Here is a 9,702-nt window from a genome sequence, read left to right on the forward strand (position 1 = left end):
AATCATTTTCAAGAATGAACAAGTGCTTCGGCTATAATGAAAAAAATATCATTGGTTTCTAATTAGAACATATAAAGGATAACGAATTTCAAAGCTAATGCTAAGCTGAGTATCAAACCGGCAGTGACAAAACGTGTATCATTGACCGGACGGACCCCCTTGAAAATTAAAATTTACATAAAGAAATATCGAAAATATGCCTCTGACCCCCTGGCAAACTAAAATGTCACTCCTAACCCCCCCCCCCCTCCTCCCCAAGGAAAAAAACTGGATCGGTGCATTCCATGTCAGGCGGTGATATACATAAATGTCCCTGGTAGTACTATAAAACATCAAAAAGTAATTATTCAAATTTTGAATAAAGAACCATAACAAGGGGTGAAATACTCTATATTTTTAAGTATATATTATTCCGAGGAAAAAATTAGCTTTACTTTTATTGATTTTCAGTTTTTTTCCTTTTTTAAAAGATAGCCTTACCTTATATTAAAAAAAAAAACAGTGGCTGCGCGGAGGGCGATGTAAGTAGCACTTTTGCACTACCGTGGGATCAAATCACACTCGCGGCACTGCTTTTTCTCCAAAATTTCTTCATAACTAATACAAGTTTATAATTGAGAGCAAAATTAATCACAAGCTAAGTAACTTGAGAGAAAACAAAAATCTAGACAAAAACACTTACTTGTGTGCTGTGAACACAATGACCTCCTCGATATACATGTACATGCATAACGACATGAATATTAAATATACACAGATAAACAAAGCAAATATATAGGAATTGGTGAATAATATATTTACTAATTCAGCATCACAAATAAAGCTCTATGAAATGGAGTATTTATGGCATGAATGCTAGCAGTTTGATATTATAGAAAATTATTTGTTGTACTTACATAATATAACTATAATTAAGGCGACATATTTAACATTATTTTATTAATTTGCTTATTCAACATGCGGAAGAGAGGTTATGAGATCAACAGGAAGCTAATTACCTTAAAAAGCATTACAAAATAAATTCGATTTTGCAGTCAAAAATTTAAAAAATTGATATAGCTCTGATGTTTTTACCTATCTAGTTACTTAAAGTATTGTAGCTTTAGAAATTTGTATGCGTAATTATTTTGTTGCAATGAAGTTTCTTTTTAAAGGATTTTGGCTATTCTCGTCGCCTTTTTTACCGATGATTACGATATCTTAAATGCTTGCATGGACAGATTGATGTTCATTATTCAGTTGTTGATTACATAATCTCCCTTCACACATGATTGACCCGAAACGATGGCACAGGTAAACTAACGAAGCTACTGCTCCAGACACGTGTGTGTCTGGGGTATGTATACACATGGTACACGAGTCTGGTGAACAAAGAGGAGGTTTCACACCTCTAGACTAGTAAATTGATTTGTGTATAATTAGCTACTCGATTATTAACAGCTAAAACAGAAATCAAATTAGACTGTGTAAAATAAGCATTCATTAGCTAATACACGGGTATAGTCCGTCAATCAGTGGTCAAAGAATCATGCATGAGACTTTCAAAAAGAAACTAATGTTCAAAATATGCCTTAATTGTTACTTATCTTTTTAAAAATGACAAAACTCACAATTCAGCAATTTAAACCTTGTTTAAAAAATGCAATCAAGTAATAATGAAGTAATAATTTCGAAAGTAATTACGTCCCTGGTCTTAATTTCTTGTCCAATAAAGAACACCTTTCTTTCGAGCGCTATAGTCAGCAATTTAACTCCAAATAGCTTAAGTAAATTGTTATACTGACACTGAATCATTATTAGAACTGAAAGAAACTTTAACATATCTTGACAAAGGATGTAAATAAGTGTAAAATAAAATTCCATTATCGTATTTTCAAAGAAGTTACGAGACACACACTTCATCATGCGGCCATCTTGGACTTTCTCCTTGATCCGTTCATAATCCCTCGATTGTTTGTTAAAATGTGCATGCTATTTTGATTGTTATAAGTCCGAAATCAATATTAAAATGAATAATCGGGCAATATTGTGTTATTTCGGGCAGGTAGCATCGTTTTTGACCCCCCCCCCCTTAATTAAAAAACGACGCTACCTGCCTGAAATTACATCTCAGACTCATCCAAAAAATCTTGACAAGCAAACAAAAAAATAAAAAAATAAAGGGGACATTGAAAATCTTCTATATCTTTATCCGTGGGGAGGGCGGGAGCTGGCGTGGTATATATCTGTAACTTCAATTTCACTCTTAATTTCTTTAATTAATACTTACATACTCCCCCAAAAAGTAGGGGGGGGGGAGGCTCCATGATAATTAAATTTTTTATATGTAAACATGGTAAATGCAAGCCCCCCCCCCCCCCCCCGACCGATGCTTCGTGTCTGATTTTTAGGTCTCATACGAGGAATAGACCCCCACGTCACCTTTTACAAAACATATAAATTTATCAATATCATTATTAATGTCATGAAAAAAACATCCGAAAAATGTTTAAAAAATAGGTTTCTTATAACAATAGTGCCTTGATTGATTGTCAATTTGCTACATAGAATACACATGTGATGCAAAATGTGTCACATATTTGACTAAATTTATGAAGCAAACGTTAACAAGTTTCCGAATTCGGCATTTTTGTTCGATAAAATATGGGTTTAAACTCAAACAACAGTATATTTAGTCATTCAGTGTTGATAAGAAAATTTTAAAAAAATGTCCATATATCGAAAAAGCAACGCAAGAAAACAAACAGTTATCATACGATATTCTTGTTTCTCATATTATAGTAGTTGACCCCGTGACGCCACAGTTCATCCCGCGCCAAAAATCGTTCTGAAGGTGTGAAATCGGGTTTTCCCCAAATATCTCGAAAAGTACTTATGCGACCGCAGTAAAATTTTCAGGATGTTTTTACACATAGATCTCCATTATATCAAAAATTGACCGCACTATACATGTAGGTAGTCTAGATACCGTTTGTCCCTGGTATACTTTGAAGCAGTACTTAAGCAAGCAAATAATGAGAGAGAGAGAGAGAGAGAGAGAGAGAGAGAGAGAGAGAGAGAGAGAGAGAGAGAGAGATTTCAAAAAATGAAACATTTGGTAAATGATTAATTCATTTATAATTTCATTTATAGGGAAATAATATTGTAACCAGTAAATTGAATTTTAAACAAAAATTTCACTTTTGTGTTATCCTAGAACCGTACATCGCGGATTTAATTACAGGTAACAAGTCTTAAACATCCGGGGATATAATTACATGTATATACAATACGAACCACCGAGGGGTAAGAATATTAATCAAGGTGACAGTCTGGCAATTTATAATTACGGGTTGATGTTTGCAACATTGCCACCTTTGGTCTTCTGTACTATGTATGTGCATGTATTTTTAAAATACACTTATTTGATCTACTGTTTGCAGGTAATATACACAAGTACAGAAACTCGCTCAAGCTGAGCTCAGTGCAACCAACCTATAGAAATAGCGTTTGTGAAATTTATTAAACTTAGCGACAATTTGAAGTCTTGTTACCTTCTTACATGTATCTGTGACAGGATTGCATTTAAATATTACTTAACTTTCAGTAAGATTATTAATACTTACTTTTATTGTCGATGATCAGATTTACGGGTAGATTTTTAGTAATGTTTTCTTCTATTATAGTCTCCCGCTTTCATGTCAGGTATTTGTACGTTTATAACATAAGCAAAATATAACGACGTTTCTGATTGGTTCTAATAATTTATTTTACATTCGGAAAGTTTCGTAGTTTTACATAATCATTTGGAAAACACCAGTTCGAGCTATATTTACATTCAGTCATTTTGATTGGCTAAGAGAAACACACCCCCAGAGCGGTGTATTTAAAGTCAGGTTTTGCCTTAGTCCGGCAGTTGACGTGGAATCTTCTCTAAGGTTCGAGTCAACTCACTCCCCTGGGTAGATAGGTGGGCCCCAGTCTCCGTTTCCTGTCTCGTTCATCGTTTCGTTCATAGTCTCGTTTATAACTCAATTCTCCCTTCCGTTTCATTTATGCTAAATTTAACTTGGGAAACCTGTTAGGTTAGTTGTGTATTTCATTCAGTCCGTGCGGGGTGGTACTTATAATTTGTTCGGGTTTCTTGGACATAACATTAACTATAAGGTAGGCTTAGTAATTTATCTATTTGGTTAGGATGGTGAATTTAATGTTAGTATTCCTAGATATTTTTCATTGTGAATATCATTTTTGTGTGTCTCATTTCATGCTCATTATTAAATATATTGAAAACCTTTACACTTGTTTTCGTTCACATTGAAATTGGAATAAAGGTACTTGTTTATTTAAAGTAAACGCAAATATCTGACAGAGTGATTGAGCGTTAATATTAATTTCTAGATTCTTTACATTATTATGGAGTTTTAAATTTAGACTTAGAAAACAGACGGATTTGAGACTGACTTAACTTAAGCGACTATAGACTTAAGAATATCATGGAACTCCTGGTATAAATTAAAGTTAAAACCACTATACGATTACATTGGTGCCGTGACCAGGATATTACTTAACTTTCAGTAAGATTATTAATACTTACTTTTATTGTCGATGATCAGATTTACGGGTAGATTTTTAGTAATGTTTTCTTCTATTATAGTCTCCCGCTTTCATGTCAGGTATTTGTACGTTTATAACATAAGCAAAATATAACGACGTTTCTGATTGGTTCTAATAATTTATTTTACATTCGGAAAGTTTCGTAGTTTTACATAATCATTTGGAAAACACCAGTTCGAGCTATATTTACATTCAGTCATTTTGATTGGCTAAGAGAAACACACCCCCAGAGCGGTGTATTTAAAGTCAGGTTTTGCCTTAGTCCGGCAGTTGACGTGGAATCTTCTCTAAGGTTCGAGTCAACTCACTCCCCTGGGTAGATAGGTGGGCCCCAGTCTCCGTTTCCTGTCTCGTTCATCGTTTCGTTCATAGTCTCGTTTATAACTCAATTCTCCCTTCCGTTTCATTTATGCTAAATTTAACTTGGGAAACCTGTTAGGTTAGTTGTGTATTTCATTCAGTCCGTGCGGGGTGGTACTTATAATTTGTTCGGGTTTCTTGGACATAACATTAACTATAAGGTAGGCTTAGTAATTTATCTATTTGGTTAGGACGGTGAATTTAATGTTAGTATTCCTAGATATTTTTCATTGTGAATATCATTTTTGTGTGTCTCATTTCATGCTCATTATTAAATATATTGAAAACCTTTACACTTGTTTTCGTTCACATTGAAATTGGAATAAAGGTACTTGTTTATTTAAAGTAAACGCAAATATCTGACAGAGTGATTGAGCGTTAATATTAATTTCTAGATTCTTTACATTATTATGGAGTTTTAAATTTAGACTTAGAAAACAGACGGATTTGAGACTGACTTAACTTAAGCGACTATAGACTTAAGAATATCATGGAACTCCTGGTATAAATTAAAGTTAAAACCACTATACGATTACATTGGTGCCGTGACTTAACTCTGGAACCGACAGGCTAGTTCCTGCCAGAGAACGATAATAGAACCTGGGTGAAGTACTTAGTTTGATTTTGTTTAGATTTTTGTGTTTTTGCTCTTTTATTAGAATTTTTTGGACATGCATACATATGGTCCTACGTCTTCTAGGAAAAGGTGTAACCTTTTTACTGATAATGTAAAGTGTAGAGTTTTTCAATGAAAGTTGGGGAGTGTATTCATTACACTGACAACTTTTAACTGGTGTTATTGAAAGTCGTAGCTTTTCCTTCTCTTAAAGCGGATGTAATACAGGTCTAGCAGAGTTTTCTTGCGTTATCCATGCCCAATGAGAGTGAAGTATGTGGTCTACATGTTTAGTATATCTAGGCTTGGAAGTTCTAAAAGTTTATTTGCTCTAGATATATGGTCATAGGGTTAGACGGGAGAGGAGACTGGTGGCATTCCCCTGTATATTTATAACTTATTACCATCCTAGTAACATCAACCAAATAAAATCGTAATTAAAAAGAAGTAAACATAAATAAATACATTAGTAGGCCCCCTTATTGTTAATTATTTTTATTGCATATCATCACTTTAAGGAAGGTAATGCTTACTGTCCCCGTCTAGTAACTGTCCTGCAGTTCATATGGTTCAGAAAAGGAATTCGTGTTTCTTAATTTGTAAATATGCAGTACTTTGGCATTTAAGATATCTTGGAATTTGTTGTAGTACGAGTTATTTTTCATTAATGCCGATTTTTTCATCAGTTAGGGAAGGCATCGATTACTTTTGAAATTTTGATTTTCTTTGAAATTTTTGTTGATTAATGTTTGTTTTAAACATTGCAAAACTATTGGAATTTGTCAGGTTTATTGAGAGAATTTTTATGTGTAGAAATACAGTGTGAGATATTGTTTGGATTAGTAGTTCGTTCTCTTTGACAATAAGTTTGATAAATTTCAAGTTAAATACAGGTTCGAATCAATTCGGGAATTGATTGAGGTGTAAGTACAATATAGTGGAGAAATTAGGGGCCCCAGTGAGTAAAATATTGTACAGCTTGTCGTGGGATAAGTTTTTATTTAGAGAACCTGTATCCGCCCCAGGTATACATTGTATCTTCGATATGCTGATCACTGTTCACTACTGTGGCTGTGTGATGGTATTGTGGTCAGGTGGACTATGGAGGAAGTTATTGAAAAATGCTTCAAACAAACGGAATGTAGTATATTCTTATGCTGCAGGAGGCCGTAGAGAAGCAGGGCCATGATACGAGTGCATATGTATATTCTGTTGACAGCATAAGTAATCTGCATTTTACTAACTGATTATTAGATAGATATGTGTATACTCTATAGGATACTTATGTATTAATTACATGTTCTATATTTTTTTATTACCAGATTCTGTTTTATATCTATACGGGTGTCCTAGATGAGGTAGCATACGGTATCCTAAACCTTGATTTGCGTGCAGATTGCCTGGAAGTCCGGAAATCAGGAGATTCTCTTCGCTTATCAAGTGTTGATGGAGACAGAAGAAATTTCATGTGTAGAAAACAGATACCACGGGGAAAAAAAATACCAGTGCCTGAATTGATTTAAAGACTCGTGAATTGGAGGTTCAGCCGTCGAGGAGTTCGATAACGACGTACTGTAGAGATACTGCGGGAGCGGAATTATACGGATTGAGAAAAATAGTGATGTCCTCAGTTTCAACAGTGATGAAATATCTGTGTGTTGTAATATAATGAATGTACCAAGTATTTGTGAAAAGTGAATATCGTCGTAGTCTATATATTTGATTTTGAATATGACGTACGTCATTATTTTGTGAACTTCCAGCATGATGCATTTGATTTGAAGATATTTCAGTGACTTGAAAGTTAAAGAAATTCTGTGGACCTTGTGTTAAATGATGCTTGTCTTTGTTATTATATTTACGTTTTTTTTTACCATACCTCAATATCTTATTCAAGATATTTCGGTTTTGGGGTGGGGGGAGTGTGATAGGATTATATTTAGCATGGTCACATGTCAAGCACATGTTCGTCTATAGCTTATGCAAAACGTATCGATAAATATGATTGGTTGTATCATTCGGAAAGTGTCTGTGTTATTCATAATGATGTGGGGAAAAGCTAGTTCGAGTTATAAATACATATAGTCGTTCTGATTGGTTAAGAGAAACAGACCCCCAAAGCGCGCTGTATATAAAGTCGGGATTTGCCTTAGTCCGGCAGTTGACGTGGAATCTTCTCTAAGGTTCGAGTCAGCTCACTTCCCCGGGTAGATGGGTGGGCTCCAGTCTCCGTTTCCCGTCTCGGTCATTATCTCGCTAAGTGTTTTGTTTATTGTCCCGTAAATTTCCATTGTGCAGCATGCTAGGCATTTAGTCCGTGCTAAGTGGGTTTGTATTAGGTTTGGGTAACTTGGACTTTAAATTAACTTTAAGGCAGGCTTACATATATGTTGTAACTTGGTAAGGATGGTGATAACGGGAAGTTTGTATAACTGTATATTTGTGTATATGACATTTGCTCATTAATAAATCTATGGTACCATAACAAGTGTTTTCATTTACATGTAGCTGGAACTTGGGCTAGAGTTAGTGTGATTTTGAAATGCTCGTAAATATCTGACAGAGTGATTGAGCGTTGATATAAATTTCTAGAACCTTCACATTATTATGGAGTTTTGGATTTAGACTAAGAAAACTGACAGATTTTTAAATTGAGACTGGCTTAACTTAAGCGACTAAAGACTTAAGAATATCATTGAACTCTTGGTATAAATTAAAGTTAAAACCACTATACGATTACATTGGTGCCGTGACGTTATAAAAACCACTATACGATTACATATCAAAACAACAACAATCACATTGAAAAAAAAACCCAAACAGTCTCACTTTAATGACTTAATTAAACTACAAAACTTGATACAGTTATTTTAGCATGATTTTGAAGTCAATATAAAACATTTTTTTCTCCCAAATGTTATATTTTACTCTCTTTTATTAAAAAAAAAATCCGTTCAATGGGTAACAATGCGGCGTAGACAATCGCCGTTATTGACGATGTGGTGATGTGGTTCTTGTTCTGTGCACCTGACTCCATGAAACATGATATGAGATTGTCTTAGTATTCCGAATTCTTTTAAAGGGGGGGGAGGGTATTTAACAATCGGGTTCGTAATTCAACACAATTATTACACTCCAAGATGGAAACTAGGAACATCACTGGGAACATCAGTCTGATCAGAGTTGAGAAATGACTACATGAAGTTTATGAGCATTAGATATGAAAAAACGTCATCATTGGGTAAACATTTGGTTGCTTACAATCTGCATAAAGTATTTTTTAAGCGTTGCATTAGTACTGCACAGCAACAAAGGTCATTGTTATCTGCTGAGGTAAAGAACTGCACCTGTTAGACGCTCACCATCTATACATCATTGTGCCAAATATTCATCTCTTTTCGGGATGGATTTTTTATACACTGATTTTAGGTGGGAAGCGCCTATGGTAATTACAAGAAAGAGCTATATAATATGTAATGAAATTATAAGTTCCTAAGAGATAGATAACAAGAAAGTCTAATTAGATGGATTAAAAATGAAGAACCAAATAATAACTATTAATTGAGGATTAGAATCTTTATTTTATAGCAAACATGCACCTACAGTATTTTGGAAAATCAACACAATACATTCTCACATGCCTTTAAAAGATTAATATCAGATGAAAACATGAAATGTTTGTACAGTTCTTGATCCAATCAATTACTATGAGACAGAGTTTAATGTTATGTGAAAATTAAGGTGAAATAACAAAAGAAAATAATTAATTATGAGAAATCATGAGAAAAATATCTGTGATATATGGGAACATTTATCCTATGTGAAAAATCATGGGATATATCCCATTTTCTTTATTTTGTGGGATTTTTTGTCCTATATGGGAGAATTTATCCCACCTTTTAACAATTGTGGGATTTTTTCTCCCACATGGGACAATTTATCCCACAGTACTTTTTCTCCCATGGGATTTTGGTGGGGTTTGAGATGGGATGAAAAATCCCACCAAAATCCCATGGGATTTTGATATTTGAGAGACAATTATAAGAAAACTAGAGCAATGTGTACATTCATGCTGACATGATAGGATCAAAGTAAAATGTCCCACCAAGATATATAAACAAAAGTAAGCT

The sequence above is a fragment of the Crassostrea angulata genome, chromosome 3 (assembly GCF_025612915.1).
Source record: "Crassostrea angulata isolate pt1a10 chromosome 3, ASM2561291v2, whole genome shotgun sequence".
Classification (NCBI taxonomy): Eukaryota; Metazoa; Mollusca; class Bivalvia; order Ostreida; family Ostreidae; genus Magallana; species Magallana angulata.